Source organism: Theropithecus gelada, chromosome 11, assembly GCF_003255815.1.
Source record: "Theropithecus gelada isolate Dixy chromosome 11, Tgel_1.0, whole genome shotgun sequence".
Classification (NCBI taxonomy): Eukaryota; Metazoa; Chordata; class Mammalia; order Primates; family Cercopithecidae; genus Theropithecus; species Theropithecus gelada.
This window is the reverse complement of record NC_037679.1, coordinates 78,383,934-78,404,142: the sequence shown is the minus strand read 5'-3', so window position 1 is coordinate 78,404,142 and position 20,209 is coordinate 78,383,934. Positions and strand designations below refer to the sequence as shown.

At 45.0% G+C, this 20,209-nt stretch overlaps 1 long non-coding RNA gene across 1 annotated transcript; it reads left to right on the top strand.

The window, feature by feature from the left end:
- Positions 1–662: 662 nt before the first annotated feature.
- LOC112635422 lies at positions 663–19,648 on the top strand. The gene is made up of 4 exons (XR_003121906.1): positions 663–708; positions 1,867–2,287; positions 17,731–18,694; positions 18,785–19,648. It is a non-coding gene; the product is annotated as an uncharacterized LOC112635422 (long non-coding RNA).
- The last annotated feature ends 561 nt before the right edge of the window (positions 19,649–20,209 follow it).

Sequence of the window (20,209 nt, the reverse complement as noted above, 5' to 3'; positions counted from 1 at the left end):
GTAACCCCGAACCCAGAGGAATACTATGATGGATAGATAAAAGCGAAGCATTTCATTGCTTTTATCTGCTCAGCATCTGTCTCCCTTTTCCTGGGTACACACCCTGACTTTTCTTTGAGGACTCACCCCATGATGCCTTAGCCCATATGGTTCAGATAGAATTGGTCCCACCCCAAATACAAGATAGGGTATACTTGCTGGGCACGGTGGCTCACGCCTGTAATCCCAGCACTTTGGGAGGCGTAGCGGGCGGATTACTTGAGGTCAGGAGATCCAGACCAATCTAGCCAACTTGGTGAGACCCTGTCTTTACTAAAAATACAAAAACATTAGCCGGGGTGATGGTGCAGGCACCTGTAATCGCAGCTATTTGGGAGGCTGAGATGGGAAGATCACTTGAACCCTGGAGGCGGAGGTTGCAGTGAGCCATGATCCTGCCACTGCACTCCTGCCTGGGCGACAGAGCCGGACTCCATCTCAAAAAAACAAAAACAAAAACAAAAAAAAAAAGAAAAAAATTGGGCACATGACCCAGGTCTAGCCAATCAGCATATTTCCTCCTCCAGCCACAATGATTGGTTCCCTATGGGCACATGACCAAAGCTGAGCGAATGAGACTTAATTCTAGGAGCTGATAGGTTGGAAGCTTAGGAGGGCTGGAGACCATTTCTCCCATGAGAAAGAAGCCAGCGACCTAGAGGCAAACAGGTGAGAGATGTAGAGAGAGACCGAGCCCACTGACATGGTTATAGCCCGGAATTGAGCTGTGTCTGAAGGTAACTTTAATGGTGGACTTTTCAGTTACAATACAGTCCCTTTTTGGTTTAATGCCAGTTCGATGTGGGATTGTGATTTGTAACCCAAAGTGTTCTAATCAATGTAATCATGCCTCCTTCTCCCTCCTGTTTGTGTACCTCGATCATTCCAGGAAGCCGCCAGTAGGAAAACTTCACCAAGGAAAAGAGAATTTCTTTCAGCCTTCCTGCATTGTCTCAAAAGAGCCTGTTTTAAAGTCCCAGTGGAGATGCCTGTAATTGGCCAATGAGAGCCAGCAGCAGGGTTGGGGATGCGTGCCAATAAATAACTCAAGCAGGCAAAACTCTCGGGGTTTTATAATTATGTGAAAAGACCTAACATTTCTGTAAGCCAGGGGTCAGCAAATTAAAATTCTCCCAGGAGCTAAGGGCTTCTGAATGCCTGTTTCTGATAATCTTGTTTATGTCCTGGGGTAAATAAATCTGTCTTTTGTTCTGTGTTATTCAACTCTCAGCACTGTTTGTAATTAAAGGGGTGGAGGGTGGAGAAATGAGTGAGTTCTTTAATGGGCTCTGTTCTGGGTCACATGGAGTAAGAAAGAAAAGGCCCTCGTGAGTAGGGGTTGGGGTGGCCTGCTCTGCCCTGGGAAATGGTGATAAAACACTGGGCAGCTGTTGATTAAGTGCTAAAGGGGAGGAAATCCATCATCATTAGTGTAATCAATGAGCACAGGCCGGGTCCCCACTCGCTTGTGCTAGGGTTCCCCTGAGATATGGAAAGAAGCAGACAGAATGTCTAGTTTCAGACGTCCCCTCATGTCAAGAATCTCCAGGCAGAAGGGTCACTCATCCTCTCCTTTCCCTCACCTGCAGCTCTGGGGGTTGAGGAAAGGACAAAATAGAGCAAACAGAATCCTTCCAGATGGTCAGATAGTCCTGGTTTATAACAGGGTATGATAGAATTAGGTTAATGAACACAAATAATAGCAATAACAGATACCACAGCTAACACATGTTGAGACAGGCACTGTGTTAAGTGCAATATACACATGATTTCTTTCTTTTTCTTTTTTCTTTCTTCTTCTTCTTTTTTTTTTTTTTTTTGAGACAGGGTCTCGCTCTGTCTCCCAGGCTGGAGTACAGTGGCAAGATCTCGGCTCACTGCAACCTCCGCCTCCCAGGTTCAAGCTCTTCTCCTGCCTCAGCCTTCTGAGTAGCTGGGACTACAGGCACATGCTACCATGCCCAGCTAATTTTTGTATTTTTAGTAGAGACAAGTTTTCACCATGTTGGCCAGGCTAGTCTCGAACTCATGGCCTCAAGTGATCCGCCCACCTTGGCCTCCCAAAGTGCTGGGATTATGGGTGTGAGCCACCACACCTGGCCTATACCTGATTTCTTTTAATACTCTCAATAATTGCTTGTTACAGGCACAGTAACCTGAATTTTATGGATGAAGAAATGGAGACCCATTTCCTTATGGATGAAGAAATGAAGAGAAGTTAAGCAACTTTCCAGAGGCCCCCCGGCGGGTAAGTGATGAAGTCGGCCCTCATATCCGAGTTCCTGACTACAAAACTGCACTTCTCTCAACTGCATTGTGCCGCCTGCATGCTTTCCTGCAGCTTTCCTCTGCCCTTTGTAGCTTTTCTACCCTTCCACCTAGTCTTGTCTCTCTGAGTCTCAGGGTTTTTTGTTGTTGTTGTTGTTGTTGTTTTTAATCTGTAAAATGGGGATAACAGCACTTTTTTTGTAGCAGGGTGCTTGGATGCCAGCAACAGAAATAGACTTTGGTTAATGTAAGCAAACATAGAATGTAGAAATAAGCCATCAAGCCATGAAAAGATGTGGAGGAAACTTAATGAAATGCACATTGCTAAGAGGAAGAAGTCAACCGAAAAGGCCACACATGGTATGATTTCAGGGACGTGATATTTTGCAAAAGGCAAAACGATGGGGACAATAAAAGGATTAGGGGTTGTCAGGTGTTAGGATGGAGGAAGGGATGAGTAGGTGGGATTTTCAGGGCAGCAAAACGACTCTGTATGAGACTGTACTGATGGGCACATGTTATTACGGACTTTGGGTGATGATATGTCAATGCAGGTTCATTGGTTGTAACAATTGGACCACGCTGGTGGGGGATGTTGACAGTGGGGGAGAATGTTGGAGGAGAGAGATATACGGGAAATCTGTATCTTCCTCTCAATTTTGTTGTGAATTTAAAACCGCTCTAAACAATACAGTCTATTTTTTAGAAACAAAATATATTGAAAGGATCATGGGGAGCTCATGGATTTCTGGCCTCTTTTGAGCCTATGGAGGGAGACAGGTCCAGCTCCTACCAAGAACTGCCCAGTGGGGGATTCTCCTCCTACAGAGGAAGGGTGTTCAGATGCTGAGTACAAAAAATATCCCCCCAACCCCATCCCAATAAGGTTTTGTGGTGATGGATGTTTTCGGCACCAGACCTGACACACAGTAAAAGCCCAGTAAATGGTAATTATTCTTATTCTTATTAATAAGAATATCCAGGAAGAGGCTGCTCAGCCTGTCTCCATGTCTGTGGTAGAAATTCTAGGCCACTTTTCCTGTGGGATGATTTAGACTTCCTTTATGAACAGAGACACAAACCAAGCCAGCACACCCTCAGGACAGAAGGATGCTGGCACGTGTGCAGATTGGTCACTAAAGCGTGTCCTAAATTACGAAGAAATCAAAACAGATTGCATCTAATTTCTCACTGTTCCAAGCAAGAAATTACCTTTTTAAGTGGAACACCATGACTTTCAAGCTGTTTGCAAACACAGGTTTTTTTTGGAGTGTTTCGTCTTGGGCTTGGATTGGCTTTCTTAAGTGGCTTGTTTGTTTCTGTGGGGTTAACTGGGTTTTCAGAGAGAAGAGGCACAAGAATCCACTTCTCTCACTTCTTCTTCATGCTGTTAGGAGCCTGGTGGGTCCCATTTCTCTTACAGGGTGTTGAGTGGGTTATGATAGGCAAAACATAGGCTTTGGAGCAACACAAATCTGGGTTCGAATCCTGACTCTACTGTTTCCTGCTGTACAGTAATTCCCCCTTATCTGCAGTTTCACTTTTCCCAGTTTCAGTTACCTGTGGTCCACTGCTGTCTGAACAGAGATGAATACATTACAGTGAGATATTTAGAAGAGAGATAGACCATATTCACATAACTTATTGCGGTACATTGTTATAATTGTTCTATTTTATTATTAATTACTGTGGTTAATCTCTTACTGTGCCAAATTTATAAACTAAACGTTATTATAGGTTTGTTTCATAGGAAAAAAATATATATATACAGGGTTCAGTAGTATCCATGGTTTCAGGCATCCGCTGGGCGTTGGGAATAAGGAGATACTCCTGTATAGCCTTGGGTGATTCACTTGGCCTCTGTGAGCTCTGTTTTCTCATCTGAAAAATGGGATAGTCATTATTTACTTCCTAGGGACTGTAGTGTCTTGCAGTAGCTGTTGCTTTTTCCTTGGGCTAATGCCAGCCTGCATAACACCATGTTATGAATTAGAACAATTGTAGCAGATGTACCTGGGGCCAGAGTTTATGGCTTGCTCCATAAACAGGGCACAGGCAGGATTTTATTCCTTATCCACTCAGCTGGTGCCCTTGTGCAGCATGCAACCTGCACAACTGTTCGTGGTGGCCCTGATTTTTAAATGACTATTAAGCTTCTCAAACCTTTCTTTTATTGGTAGACACAGACCCCTTGGTCAGAAGGATGGGAATATAGCTGAATTCTGACCAAATTACCTGACAACAGTGATTGGCCGAACGAATGGCCATACGACCAAACAGTCCAATCAGAGTTTTCCCCTGGGACTGATAAACACATGTTGGGAAAAGTTAGCACTCTATGCCTGGGAAAACAGCAACCATATTCCTCTTCGTATGGGAGAGGCCTGTTTGTAGTATGAGTGTCTTAATCTGTTTTGTGTTGCTATAACAATACCACAGACCAGGTAATTTATGAAGAAAAGAAACGTATTTCTTACAGTTCTGGAGGCTGAGAAGTCCAAGGTAGTGGGGCCTACATCTGGAGAGGGCCTTTGTGCTGTGTCATCCCATGAAAGAAGGGTAATTAAGTGCAAGAGCAAGAGGGACTGGAACTTGCTAAAATAAAGCCACTCTCGGCCGGGTGCAGTGGCTCACGCCTGTAATCCCAGTACTTTGGGAGGCCAAGGCAGGTGGATCACGAGGTCAGGAGATCGAGACCAGCCTGGCCAACATGGTGAAACCCCGTCTCTACTAAAAATACAAAAATTAGCCGGGCGTGGTGGCGCTCACCTGTAGTCCCAGGTACTCGGGAGGCTGAGGCAGGAGAACCTCTTGAACTTGGGAAGCAGAGGTTGCAACGAGCTGAGGTTGCACCACTGTACTCCAACCTGGCGATAGAGCGAGACTCCATCACAAGAAACAAAAACAATAAAAACCAAACAAACCAAAAAAACAAAGCCACTCTTGAAATAACAACCTTAATCCATTCATGAGGCCAGAGCCCTCATGACCCAATTACCTCTTGTTAGGCCCCACCTTCCAACATGGTTGCGTTTGAGATGAAGTTTCCAACACGTGAACTTTGGGGGTCACCTTCAAACCACAGCAAAGAGGAAATGAGAGATCAGCATGCAAATACACACAGAGATAAGAAAAAGAGAAGTCTTCTGGAACCCACCACTGGTGTCAGTCCTAAAGCTCTTCCTGTGATTTTTAAGCTCTAACTCAGTTCTCCTCTCAGTTACATGAGCCAAAACACACCCTTTTTGCTTGAGCTAGTGTGAGTTGGCTGTCTGACGCTTGTAACCAAAACTGTCCTGATAACTGGGGAGTTGCTGTAAGATGTGTTAGGTGTGGAAAATCCTTTGCTCAAAGTGGCACTCCAGTACAAGAAAAAAAAATAACTGGGCCTGGTGGCAGGTGGCTGTAATCCAAGCTACTTGGGAGGCTGAGGCAGGAGAATCGTTTGAACCCGGGAGGCAGAGGTTGCAGTGAGCCGAGATTGCACCACTGCACTCCAGCCTGGGATGACACAGCAAGACTCCGTCTCAAATAAAATAAAATAAAATAAAATAAAATAAAATAATCAAAGTGGCACTCCACAAATAATAGCTGTGTTATTGCCACACTGTACCACATGGGAGTCCCACCAGTTTGCCTCTTTGGAGTGAAAGGAGGACTTGTTTCATTAGATTTGGGATATCAGATATGCCAGTAGCCCTTGATTTCGTGCCATGGCAGACATCAGTAATCCATTAGCAGAAAACATTAATTCATAAAGGCTATGGTGTATGTTTGTTTGTTTGTTTTTGAGACGGAGTCTCGCTCTGTCCCCCAGGCTGGAGTGCAGTGGCGTGATCTCGGCTCACTGCAAACTTTGCCTCCCGATTCAAGCGATTCTTCTGCCTCAGCCTCCCGAGTAGCTGGGATTACAGGCACCAGCCACCATGCCTTGCTAATTTTTGTAACTTTAGTAAAGACGGGATTTCACCATGTTGGCCAGGCTGGTCTCGAACTCCTGACCTTAAGTGATCCGCCTGCCTCGGCCTCCCAAAGTGCTGGGATTACAGGTGAGCCACTGTGCCTGGCCAGTGTTTTTAACTTCTTTCGGTTTGATTGTTTTTGCTCTACCTGGGAATGGTCTCAGGGTCTTTCCTACTAAGTGCTATAGGCAGTTGCCACTAATGATTTGGAAATGAGATAGGAGATGAAACCAGACATTTTGATTTTTGGCAATTTTTGACAAAATCCATTGCAGTCCATTTTTTAAGGCTCTAACTCATGGAAGCATGCCTACACAGGTGAGACAATGTTGCTTTAAATTAGTGCCAGAAGATAAGGTACTCAGAATAGCACCACAGCAGCCTAAATGGCTAATGAAGTTTGGCAGAAGGTTTTTATGAGCATGTGTAGAGCGTCTGGGTCAGACAGCAAGCAAATTCCCAAAGACACAGGAAAAGATTAGCTGGACTCCACTTCCTCGTAATCTTTTGGGGCTGGGGAGAGGGTGTTGGTGAATATTCCATCCAGAGGAAGACTTTTTGGTGGAATAGAAAAAGAAGAAAATACATTTGAACTAAAAGGAGAGTGTAAAAAATTTCAAAAGTAACACAAAAATGAAGAATGAACACAAAGCTTTAAAAAAGTCCTCCTAATTAATTTTTCCCATTTTCATTTCCCAGAGGTAATCTATAGTGAGATGTGTGTCTTTCAAGATCTCAGTGCCACAAGTAATACATGCTCAACATAGAAAAATCAGAAAATTCAGATAAGCAAACAGAAACATAAAGTTTCCACAGCTTGGAGATAACCAGGGAGAACATGCTGATGTCTTTCCTTTCCGCTGTGTGTGTGTTTGTATGTGTGCGTGTGTGTGTGTATGTTTTCAGAAGAAATATTAATCGAATACCTATCGTCATGGGACCAGCCTTCTGGGAAAAAAAGGATGAGCAAAATCCTATCTTGGCTGCTAGGTCTCAGTGACTGGTTGTTGCAAATAGCTATGGCCTTTTCTTCACCATTCCAGGGTCTGCCGGCTTTGTTTTGCCAATGGAACAGTGAGGATGGTGTAGGAGACTCCTAAGGGGGATGGATCATCTCCAGTGTGCCCATTTCCTATGACAAAGTCCTGTGTAAAGGGCCCCCAAGAACTCTCGGATATAGTTCCTATTGCACAGATGAGGAGACTGAGGCTCCGGGAGATGAAGTCACTTGCCCAAGATCACCTAGCTCATAAGGGGCAGAGCTACTATGCTGCTTTTCCTGCGATAGCGCTCTTAGGCGTAGGCCAACCTGAGAAGTGGGGTTAGCTCACAGTTGCAAGATGGTAGGAGGGATGGCATGGCACAGGGGTTCAGAAAAAGCCTTCGGAGTTTGATAAATCTGGATTTGAATCTTGACTATGCAACTTCCAAGTCCCAAACCTCATTTAGCTCATCTGTGAAATGGGGGATCATTAACCTATTTACCTCATAGAGTGAAGGTTAAACGGGCTCATGTATGTGAAATGCCTATGAGAGCTCGGGACAAGGTAAATTGCTCGGTAAGTGTTACTGGCTGTTTCTGGAAAACCATGATTTAGGGAGACATATCTTCCTGGTGGGATTAGGTGACACCTGTTCCTTCCAGGGACTGTGGCTCTGTTTCTGATTGACTTGGGCATTGACTGATTGACTGCTGGCACCATTGTTCCTGGGACTTTGGAAAAAAACAAAACTTGCTCCATAACCCCATAGGCTTCTCTTGTTGCAGTGATACTGGAACTGGGGAACTGGGGAGGAGGTGGGACTATGGGGATGATTTCCCTGAGGAACCTCCTAGGTGGGCCTGACCCACTTGCTTCCTTGGCATTCTAAGCACGCTCTGAATTCCAAAACTCTCCTGCGTTCTGGCTTTGTGCTGTCTTCACCCCTTTACCCTTTGTCTGAAATTCTTTTCCTCTTTTCTCTCTGCTTACCTGATTGGAACCCTTCTAGTGCCTGGCACAGAGTCTAACACTCAGTCGATGATGGCTGAAGATTGAATGAATGATGGAAACATTAAAGGCCTGGCAGATAGACCGAGCTGGGGAATGTCGAGGAAGGCACTTCTCTGGGTCAGTTACCATCTCGGTATGAAAAGCATAATGATACTACCAACCTCTTGGGTTATCGGGAGGATTAAATATAGACTCTATGTAAGGCGCCTACCACAGTGCTCAGTAAGTGATATCTGCAATGGTTGTTCCTGCTCACCTCTCCTTTTTCCTTTTTTGGGGACTTTCCACACAAGAAATCCAGTTTTCCATGTGTGGTGACTTGATGGAGTCAGAAAAGAGAAAGATACGCTTTTCTGTTCTGATTCGTGCCCCAGTCCTGATGCCTAAGGCATGATATTTAGACACCTCTACTTGCAGTTTCTTCACCCTCACCGTCCTGTCTTGCTTCCTTTCAGCCTTGTCTCTAACTACGGCCACTCACAAGCCCTGCGACGGGTCCCTCCATTCCCCGCAAAACACTCTCCTCTCTCCTATGTCTTCTGTAACTTACAGAGTTCCAAAAGGGTTAAACAGGAAAAACACAGCAGGACTCCGTAGCTACCCTGGCTGGGGCATTTGATCAGAATTCATGAAAAGTGTCATAGAGTCGCTTCCTTCGGCTCAGCAGAGCAAATCTGATCAAGCTCAGCCTGGACATAATGTTGACCAGCAGCTGGGAAGGACAGGCCCACTGATTTCCTTCACTGGTACAGTGGGGATTGATGAAAGTGGCCATGTAAGTAAGCCGAGTTCTCTGGCCACTCATCCATCTTCAGAGCATTCCTACGTGTGAAGACAGTGTTTTTAGATCACTTTACGGATCCATTTTACAGATTGAGCAACTGAATCTCAGATAAATTAATGAGTAGAAAACTGATTTGGAGGAAACTGGCATGAAACAAAAGGGGCAGCTATTCTCTTTGACGTTTTGGAAATGTGTGAAAATGCTACACTTGCCCTATTGGGAACTGGGATGCCAAATTTGATTTTAGATACAAAGCTCACATGTCACACAAGATTACTTTTCTCAGGACCCACTTGGGGCAGAGCTAGAGCATGAGGAGACAGCAGAAAGGAAAAGAAAGGAATCTTCTTATCCGATAATGAAAAAGTATTTTTAGCTCTGACTATGTTTACAGACTGTGTAACTAAGGATTCGTGCCAAAATTGGGAGATGTCTTCAGTGTATAAATGATCTGGCAATGTTTGCAGTAAATTCAGTAAGAGAACCAGAGCCGTCTGAACATAACTGAGGAACTGAGAGGATGTTAAAGGAAAATAATGATGATGATGATGATGATGGTGATAATTACTATTTTTCTGGGGGCCAGTTACCATAATCAGCATATTAAATTTAAATTTAGTTCTGCTTCTCCAAAACTTGAAGGTAGGTATTTTTATTTCCGTGTTTCAGATGAGGAAATTGAACTTCAGAGAGGTGAGGTGACCTGCCTGAGGTCACACGCTGGTAAGTGACAGAGTTGCAATTCAAACCCTAATTTATATGAGTTTAAAGCCCACTCACCTTCTGTTGTATTACCCAGGCCTTGGGTTAGGTCCTAGGGAGTCAAAGATGAGTTGAGACACAGTCCCTGCCCTCAAGGAGCTCTGTGTTTTATAGAAAAAGGAGCTAGCTCAGCTAAAGAGTTCCCTATTGAAGTGTGTATCAGGTATAAATAAAACAGCTCATCTCTATTGCCCTTGGGTAAAGAAAGAAACCAGTGAATGCATAGGTTGTGTGTGGGTATCCCTTCGTCTTAGTTCTGACTTTATTTTTCTGGCATCTGCATGAGGCGTCCCAGGGCACTTTCCCTAAACCCTGGAGGAACAGAAGCTCTACCTGTGTCCGTACTGTGCCTGGGACCTGAGCTCTGGGTGAGCAGTCCTCTTTGCATGATGATGCTGGTGCAGGCGGCAGACAGTCTTGACTCTCACCCCAACTTCCCTCTGCAACCCACCGTGATGTTTAGCTTCAGAAAGACAAATCAGCAAATCTCCTTCTTGAATTGCTGTCCAACGGGGACAAGAAAAATGCTCTTCCAGGAGCCAGCATCATGATCACAACATGTGCAGTTTTCCTGTGGCTGACGACCCAGCAGTGGTTGCTGTGGAGGGCCCCTCATGCTCCACTCTGATATGTAGACCTTGCTCCCAGCCACTCATTTCCTCCTCCTGGCCTGTCCAGCCCAGGGCTGATAACCAAGAGCAACCCTCTTGGCATTTAGCTCTGAAAGTCTGGTTTAACCTTCACCTGCACAAGCAGCTCATAATAACAAGAGCAACCACTTAGTGAGTGCCTTTTGGAGGCTTTCCATGTACAATGCCTATTGGATGTCTTCTCTAAATAGCCCGTATATTGAAAGAGCAGAGATGTAGGATACAATCATAAAGCTACTTTTGTTGCCCCCTCCCCTATTGTGTAATCCCAGGACCAGTCCCCTCTGCCTCTGAATGAATGTCAGCCAGGCCCCTTTGCTACAAATTTGTTATTTGTAGGTAATAAAAATGTCATTGGCATCTGTGGTCCCCCACACCACTTTAGTTCAGTGATTAATGTGTCCAGTCCAGCGCAGGGTCACGCCTCTGACTTCATTTGCTCAGACTTGCTGCAGGCAGAAGCTGCAGTGGGAAATGGATACCGTCAGCTTCGTGAGTTTTCTCCAAGAGAGTGGTAATTTTGCCCTCCCATCTCTTCCCCAGCCAGGCTGCCCTTGCCCCTTTAAGGTTGGTGAGGGCACAGTGGGAAGAGACAAGGGGTAGAAAAAGGTCTGGCTTAACTGGGACTGCTGCTGTGAGCTGGGTCCTGCAGGATGCCACTCTCTCATGGTGAGTTCGTGTGAACTTTGGAACTCTGTCTCCATTGGCTTCGAAACACAAGATCTTTGTAGGGATTAGAAAAAAAGGGATCAGACACAGCCTTATGTATGCTCAGCTTGGCAAATGGATGCTGTCTTGTGCAAGTTAGAAAAAGCCTTTCCCTTTCTCTAGGTTTCTGTAAGCCCGCATGGGCATGTACATCCTAAGAGCGGAACATGGCTGGATGTCTGCAACACTCTTGAGCGAGAGCTTTTGTTCAGTGCACTGAGGACACGTCCATCTTCAGGGATGCTGTATGCACGTCTCTTACCTGTAGTTCTCCGCACTGGAGCTGCACGAGCTTCACATTCCAACTGTCCAGTCATGCATGACATCCCCTTCACAGAGGCTCATCATGCCTGCGAAGATCAGGCAAAACATCTTTCAAATATCCCTGGGTCAGCTTGCTTGTACACACTCTCTCTCTATCTCCTGCCCCCCACAGAAAACACTGGCCTTTGGTGGAAGTGCGGCTGCTTGCCAGATTGAAGCCCTCTTCAGCTATCCCTGGGCCCCTTGGATTTCTCAGGTGCAAGTCAGACTCCAGTCCACAGGGTTCCCCAATCACTAGGGGACAGAAATCAAGCTCTCCAAGGCCTCTCTGCAAAGTCCCTTTCATCAGGCTTCAGGTGGGAGGAGTCCACCCCTGCTGTCCCCTGAGAGATGACAGTTGGCCTTTCTGCATTGATATGGTGAATCCTGATGGGGCACTGACCACTTCTGCTGGTGTTCAGATGGGACACATTGTCTCAGTTTGGACTGAGTCCTGTAAGACAGCCATCCCCAAACTTTTTGGCGCCAGGGACTGGCTTTGTGGAAGACAGTTTTTCCACAGACCGGGTCGGGGGATGGTTTTGGGATGATTCAAGCACATGACATTTATTGTGCAATTTATTTCTATCATTACATTTTAATATATAATGAAATAATTATATGACTCACCATAATGTAGAGCCTGTGGGAGCCCTGAGTTTGTTTTCCTACAACTAGACGGTCTGATCTGGGGGTGATGGGAGACAGTGACAGATCATCCGGCACTGGATTCTCATAAGGAGCGTGCAACCTAGGTCCCTCGCATGCGCAGTTCACAATAGGGGTTGTGTGCCTATGAGAATCGGATGCTGCGCTGAGCTGACAGGAGGCAGCGCTCAGGCAGTGATGAGAGGGATGTGGAGCAGCTGTAAATATAGATAAAGCTTTGCTCGCTCTCTGCCTGCCCATCTCCTGCTGTGTGTCCCTGTTCCTAACAGGCTGTGGCCTAGGGCTTGGGGACCCCTGCTCTAAGAAAGCCAAGAACAAAACAGTAAATGCCAACTCATCCAATGCTCCAAAGTGAGGTCCAAGACTCTCAACATGACCAGCAAAGGAGGTGGCCAGAACTTGTTTCATGTGCCTTTAGCCTTTCCTCTAATTTGAGGGCATAAGAGAGTCCATGTTGAAGCGTGGAGAGGGGAGAAAATTGGAAGGGAGATTTTTTAGATAGAATTGATGGAGTTCTGTGCCATGTTCTTTCCCAAAACTGGCAGTAGAAGTGGTCAGTGCCCCATCAGAATTTATCATAGCAACCCTGAAAGGCCAACTGTCATCTCTCAGTATCACCATCTCTGTGCTTGGGGGCTTTCTCTGAAGATGAGGAAGACCAGTCTGCCCATTCCCAAGGAGACCAGAAGTGCCAGGGAATTAACATCCTCCGGGAGAAGCCATCAGCCAATGACTGATGGGAGTTGGTATATAAAGCTCCCAGATCCCTCACTGCTGAGTTGGAAGAACATTGAGGCATGTATTCTGCATGCTTTTCAGAGTCCCTAGGAGGTTATTTTTGATGCCCATCAAAATGGTATTTGGCTTGATTTTAAAAACCTTTTATTGTTTTTTTCTCTTCTCTGACTCTTTTCCCCCATTATATGGTTTGACTCTGTGTCCCCACCCAGATCTCATCTTGAATTGTACTCTCATAATTCCCATGTGTTGTGGGACAGACCTGGTGGGAGACAATTGAATCACGGGAACAGTTTCCTTCATACTGTTCTCATGGTAGGGGATAAGTCTCATGAGAACTGATGGTTTTATAAGGTGTTTCTGCTTTCAGTTCTGCCTCATTTTCTCTTGCTGCCACCATGTAAGAAGTGCCTTTGGCCTTCCGCCATGATTGTGAGGCCTCCCCAGCCACGTGGAACTATGATTCCATTAAACCTATTTTTCTTCCCAGTCTCGGCTATGTCTTTATCAGCAGCGTGAAAACAGACTAATACATCCCATTCCCCTCCCATCACTTCCCAAATAAAGTACTTTACTGACATCCTGATCTCAGGGTCCCTGATATGTTCTGGCTGTGTCCCCACCCAAATCTCATCTTGAATTGTAGTTCCCATATAGGAGGGAACTGGTGGGAGGTAATTGCATCATGGAGGTGGTTACCCTCATACTGTTCTCATGATAGTGGGTGAGTTCTCACAAGATCTGATGGTTTTGTAGGGGGCTTCCCCCTTTGCTCAGCACTCACTTCTCTTACCTGCCGCCATGTGAGACATGCCTGTTTCACCTTCCGGCATGATTGTAATTTCCCTGAGGCCTTTCCAGTCATGAGGAACTGTGAGTCAATTAAACCTCTTTCCTTTATAAATTACCCAGTCTTGGGTATTTCTTCATAGCAGTGTGAGAATGGATGAATACAATCCCTTTCTGGTGGAACTCAAACTAAGACAAAGCCCTGTTATTCAGATAATACCTTTATTCCTAGCACATCTCTAATCCTTTCCTAACTTTGCAAGATGGGTTTCTTCCTTTCTCCACTGAGGAAGCAGAAGATCCATATGACTCCAAAAATATACTCTTTTCCTCACATCACTCTGCTCCCCAGCAGCTGTAAGCCATTCCAGCCAGCAGAATACAGTTCTTTAACTGGCCACCCATAGCCTCTGTTTAATCTAGCACTTTCTTGATGTTCAGAACCTTGGTTCTGAATCATGTGCTCAATGCTATTCCTCACTCTCTGCTGCATCCTGCTTTTGATACCCGCAACGTCTAGTTTCTGTTAGCCCTCTGGATGCAACGCTGGATGCTGTCTCCCTGGCCCTTGACTTTGACTCACCACCCAGCTCCACTGCCCTAGACTTGTCTTGACAAATGCTCTTCCTAGTTGGACTGAGTTCCAGGACTCCTGGTCTCGATGCTATCCGCTATGGATGATGTTCTGGTTGGTTCATATCATGGCTGTCCCTCTGTGCCCTAACAATTCCTATCCTTAGCTGGAGCAAAATAGATTTTTATCCATTGCTTAAAATTTGAAAGCACATCCAGGAAGTTGCGCATACTAGCCGAGCAAGCCGAGTGCATATCGGGAGAACTTGGACACCACTGCTGGGAATTGGCTAAGTGGGAAGATTTTAATTGTTCCCAGGCTTGTCGCATCCACCTAATTTTCTCTAATGAGCACACACAAAGCAACAAGGAGAGGTGCGGGGTTGGATGGCAATTCAGTGCCTCATAATGCCAGATGAATTGCGGTGCCTGCTCCACAGTATTGCATTTGCCGATGTCTGGGAGACAGTCTCCATGGATGCTAATTCAATTATGCTGAAACATAGAAGGAAATTGTCAGCCAAATTGCTGCCACGCTGCCGAGCTGTACCTCGTTCATGTCCCCCGTGCTGTTTTCTGCTGATTCAGCAGCACACAGAGGCTGGTCTAGTCTGAGAATGACCAGGGGCTGTGTTCCACTTGGTATGGTTCTTCAGGCAGACTTCCCATCTTAGACTTCCAAATAGAGAATCTATTCCTTATTAAACTTTTCCTTTCCTCCTTTCACTCGGACAACACCTCTTGTTGCTTATTCATCGTCAACAACAAAAATATATGATAAGCTTAAGAGAACTATATTGTTCGACTAGTAAATCTTGGCTGAGCATCAGTTAAAGACTGAGAACACAGCAGGGAACAAAAATGGGCATAAATCCATGCCTTTAGGAGTTTACGGTCCTGTCTCACTTTCCAAGGAGGGAAGATTATTGAGTCAGTTTCAAGGCTTTCTTTGCTTTCTAGAATCTGGATAATGGATAAATGTGAAAACTCAAAAGAGATAGAAAGGCTCAGTCGATTCATAGGCTACATGGGAAGAGAAGACTAGGGAACACAAGCCAGGGGGCATGGCTAGATTTGGAGATTTTAGGGAGTTTATAAAAGAGAAGAGAAGAATGTACTGGAGCGTTTTGTGGGGAACACAATGAGATGGAAGTGCATTTCAAGCTTTGCTCTATTGTATGAATGGAATGCCTCTGTGCTCTGTGATATTTTTTAAGAGACTTCAGCAATTGCAGTTTTTTTTTTTTTCTTTTTTAGACAGAGTCTTGTTCTGTCGCCCAGGCTGGAGTGCAGTGGTGCAATCTCGGCTCACTGCATCTTCTGCCTCCCAGGTTCAAGCGATTCTCCTACCTTAGCCTCCTGAGTAGCTGGGATTACAGGCACGCACCACCATGGCCACCTAATTTTTGCATGTTTAGTAGAGACAGGGTTTCACCGTGTTGGTCAGGCTGGTCTTGAACTCCTGGTGTCATGATCCACCCACCTCAGCCTCCCAAAGTGCTGGGATTATAGGCATGAGCCACTGCACCTGGCTGTAATTGCAGTTTTAAACTTGTTTTTTTTTTTTTTAAAAAAAATCAATTGGTCAACAAATATTTATTGAATGCCTACTATGTTCCAGGTACAAGGCAGTTGCAATCTTTTCCTTATCTGGCATGTCATTCCAGGGGAAACAGGACTGAATACATGATAAGTACACATATGAGAAGGATGGAACTTCATCCAGGAAGGCAGAGAAGCCTTGGCTGAGCAAATGAGATTTCTGTTGAGCTCTGAAGGATTAGGAGTTTGTCAGGCAAAGAGACATGGGTGGGGAGTACGGACAGTTTCAGACACAGGTAATGGCTTTTGAGAGGGATTCATGGAATGAAAGAATCCAGTTTATTGGCCAAAGCTGTCCCATCAAAAGTAACAATGCTGTGAACTTCTCCACCAGACTCTTCTCAATATCTAGTTTCTAGTTTCAATGAAATTGAATATTCTCGGGTGAGTTCCTATAATGTGGGCCTGAATCTATCTTGCTCCCAACCTCTGCAGCTGATTCTACCCCTGCTGCTATTGTCAAGAAAACAAGTTGAGATAAAGCTGATGGTAGATGGGGCAGCAGGCGGAAATTGCTTTTCAGACTGACTGTCTGGCTGCCAGAACGGAGGTTTCTTTGAATAAGGTTCTGTGCTATGGTGGCTTCAAGGCTTTATATTTATTCGGCACGTACTGTGTGCCCAGTTCTGCGTCAAGTCCAAGGAAACAAAAATGAATAGAAGACGTGGTTTGGTTCTGCTAACATCTGTCACAACTGTAAAAAAGGCTTTCACAGTGTCTTAACGCCCTGAGACTATGACAGTGTTACTTGGTAGGTGACTTCCAGAGCCCCTTGGGGAGGTCAGACCGACCTGAGTTGGAATATAGGCTGTACCTAATAACAGCTGTGTGACTTTAGGTGAGTTAATTCTCCTGTGTTTAAGTTTTTCATCTGTTAAAATGAGGATTATAACACCCGCCTGAAGTACTGTAGTGAGGCTTAGAGATAGCCTGTGTGTCACTCACCTGGCGAATAAGCGGGATTCTGTAGAGTGTGAGAAGACGCCATCACTGTTTTCTCCACTGTCCATTGGCAAGGCCCTGGTGAGCCGAAGCTATCTCTGCCCATGGGTAAAATTTTGAGGAGCCCCCATCACTTTGCTGGCTATTCCTGGATAATAAAATGTCCTGAAGTCATTTTTCTCACAGAATAGTTCTGTGTCAGTAATTAAAATGCCTGCTCTTAAGTAATGGTTAAAACTCCGAGTTTCATTTAAAGTTAAACCTTCTTTCAAGCAAACCAACTTTTTTTAACAAAAGACATTTCTGAAATAATTGGAGAAATTTGAACAGTAACTGAATAGTAGATGAAATTAAGGTGTACTTAATTGAATAATGGTACATATGATATGTGGATATTTACACTGAATTACTAAAGATGAAGTAATGTGTCTGAGATTTGCTTTTCAAAAACTAGTGGTTTGGGGGTAAAGGGTTGGGGTATAAGTGAAAAAAGAATGATCATGTTTATCTTATTATTTTTTGTTATCCTATCCCCTACTTTTACAAATGCTTGAAAATGTGTACAATAAAAGTTTGAAAAAGATTTAAAGCATCTTTCCTCCACAATCTTATATAATTCGCATGTTGTATAGTACATAAGTCTAGTGGGTATTGTTTATGTCATATACATTGTCAATCTATGTATTTATTATAACAATTCTTTGGCTGATGGCAGTGGCCTGTTGTTTTAATAAAATCAGTATATTTTATTATACTGGTAGATAAACTTCTGTGATAACCCCCTAATTATCTTCTACTCCTGGTATTCACATCCTGCGTAATCACGTCCCCTTGGGGCTGGACCTAGTGATTTTGTTCTGATGAATAGAATAGTAAAAATGATGGAATGTCACTTCCAATATTAGATTATAAAAGACTATCTTTTATCTGGCACTACCTCTCTCCAGCTTTTCTCTCTTGCTTATTCTGAAGAAACAAGCTGCCTTGTTGTGAATTACCCTGTGGAGAGACCCACATGTTAAGGAACTGGGAGCATGACCACTGGCCAACAGCCCTAGAGTGATTGAATCTTTCCAACAACCACTTGCATGAGCTTGGAAGAGGATTATTCCCCATTCAAACCTTCAGCTGAGACTGCAGCCCTGACGATACCTTGATTGCAACCTGGTGAGAGATCCTGAGCCAGTGGACTCAGCTCAGCTGTGCCTGGATTCCTGACCCACAGAAACTGTCAGATAATAAATGTTTTAAACTACCAAATTTTGGGGAAATATGTTATGCAGTAATAGACAACAAATAGATTATATAATGACAAACTTCAGACAAATGGAGGTAAAGTTCTTGGAGTGGGTACTTTTTTTTCTAGTTCAAACAAAGAAGTAGTATCAGTGTGGGTTAGCAGTAGCCCTGGTCGCCCCTCTGTCAGCTCAGATGTTGGGGGAGGGGGTTGTCGTTGGCTTCCCTGGGTCCTCACCTTTGCTCTGATTGCTAGCCAAAGGCCCAAGGGAGCAGAGGGAGGAGAGGTGAGGGCAGATAAGGGCTCTCTTGACCAGTAGTGTCACAGTTTGGCATTGGTGCTCTCTGCCTGGCAGGTATTTAAAGTTCCTTCAGGTTTGGCAAGTGATCAAAGCTGAGTCAATTCTTTGAGGTGTATTGTGGATTCTTTGAGGTCCCCGTTAGTGGTGTCCACGCTGCATAGTCCCCCAATTGTTCACCTGAGAACTGTGTTCAGGTGGGGATGCTTCAGTTCCCCTCTTGTGGTGCCCCTTTCCCAGATCCCATGCCCGGTGGTAGCTGTCAGTACCTCTTTCTACTCCTTTAGGTAGGATGCTTCTAAGACACCTCCATTCCAGTTTCTGCACATCTGCTTGACTCCTGGGAAGCTCATGCATCCTTGGCACCTGGATCAGGGTAAGTCCTGCTTCTAGTGCTATCCTCAATCCTCCTCCTGAGATCTCGATAGTCTCCAGCCGTGGTCTGACTAATCTATACATTTTTCAGGTCTCAATCAGATGCCAGTCTCCCCAGACTTAGGGAATTCACAGCAAACTAGAGATATTTCCTGTAAGTTCCTCTAACCAGGCAAGGCTGTGGTCAAAAGTCATTGCCTCTCTCCTCTTCCAAGGGGACTGAGACTAACTTCATACTGGATTACTTTCTCCAGAAAAATCCTCTCCCCAGTTTCCAGCTTCAGTCTTTTCAGAGATGGCCGTTGGACCAAGAGTCAGAAAACTATTTCCATTTAGACCCTTTGCAAGGTTAGAAATGTCAGGTATTTGAACATTTCCTTTTGTTTTTGGCCCGTGGAGCCTCAGCTGAAACCAAGACCCAAACGTTCCATTTTAGCATCCTGTTGTATGCATACAGCTGCTGTTCAATCCATGGTGCTTTGTTACTTTTACGTTGTTGTGGGAGATTTACCGCACTGATGGACCTCATCAATGGTGTCTCTGGATCCACACTCTTTGCCATGACTTGTTAGCCCCTCTCATCAAGGGTTGAAGTCTATTTCCCAATCCTTGGATTTGGGCTAGTCTTGGGATTGCTTTGACCAACAGAATGCGGCAGAAAGAACATTATACCTTTTCTGAGCCTGGAAACAAGAGACCCTGCATGATTTGGGCCTGTCTCTTGGAGTTCTCCTGCTGTTCCATGAATAAACCCATGGGTAGAATGACAGTCCATGTGAATAAGAGCAGGATCAGCTCAGTTGTCCCAGATATGTGAGACAGCCCCACCAAGATCGGCAGAGCCACTTAGCCTGACCACAGAGACATGTGCAAACCCCGCCAAGCTCAGCTCAGATGATCAGAGCTGCCCAACTGACCCACTGACTTGTGAGTGAAAATAGTCAATTGTTACCGTGTACTACTGGGGCTTTGTGGTTGGTTGTTATGCAGCATTATGGTAACCGATACATTGTACTGGGTAGCTAAGGAGGGAGTGTTTTTTGAGCAGAGGACCCTCTCAAATATCAGGTGACAAAACTGACTGCTGGCTTGGCCTTGTCATCCATGCACATCCCTTCCGGAGGAACACTGTTTTTCTTTTCCTTAGGCACCCTCAGCTTCAGCCTGATAGATTCCTCCTGGGCTTGTCAAAACTTTCCAGAATGCAATACGGCAAACAGGGATTCCTCTGGCAGCTTGTTAGGATAATTGAAATGTGGGTGGAAGCTCATTAAGCTCCCCTTTGTCAACATTCTTCCTTCCAGGCCTGGAGAAGCTGTGAGTTCTGTCACATCCCATTAGCTCTATGTCTGGGTGGTTTCCGCACCTTTCCAGGCAAATCAAACACACGGGGTCCACGTTCAAGGGAGAAATAAATTTATTCCCATGGAGAGGGATGTGTTTACGGAAATGGAGAGACATGTGCACATCAGGCTGGGGTGGATGATGAGAAAGAGAATGAGAAGATCTAAGAATG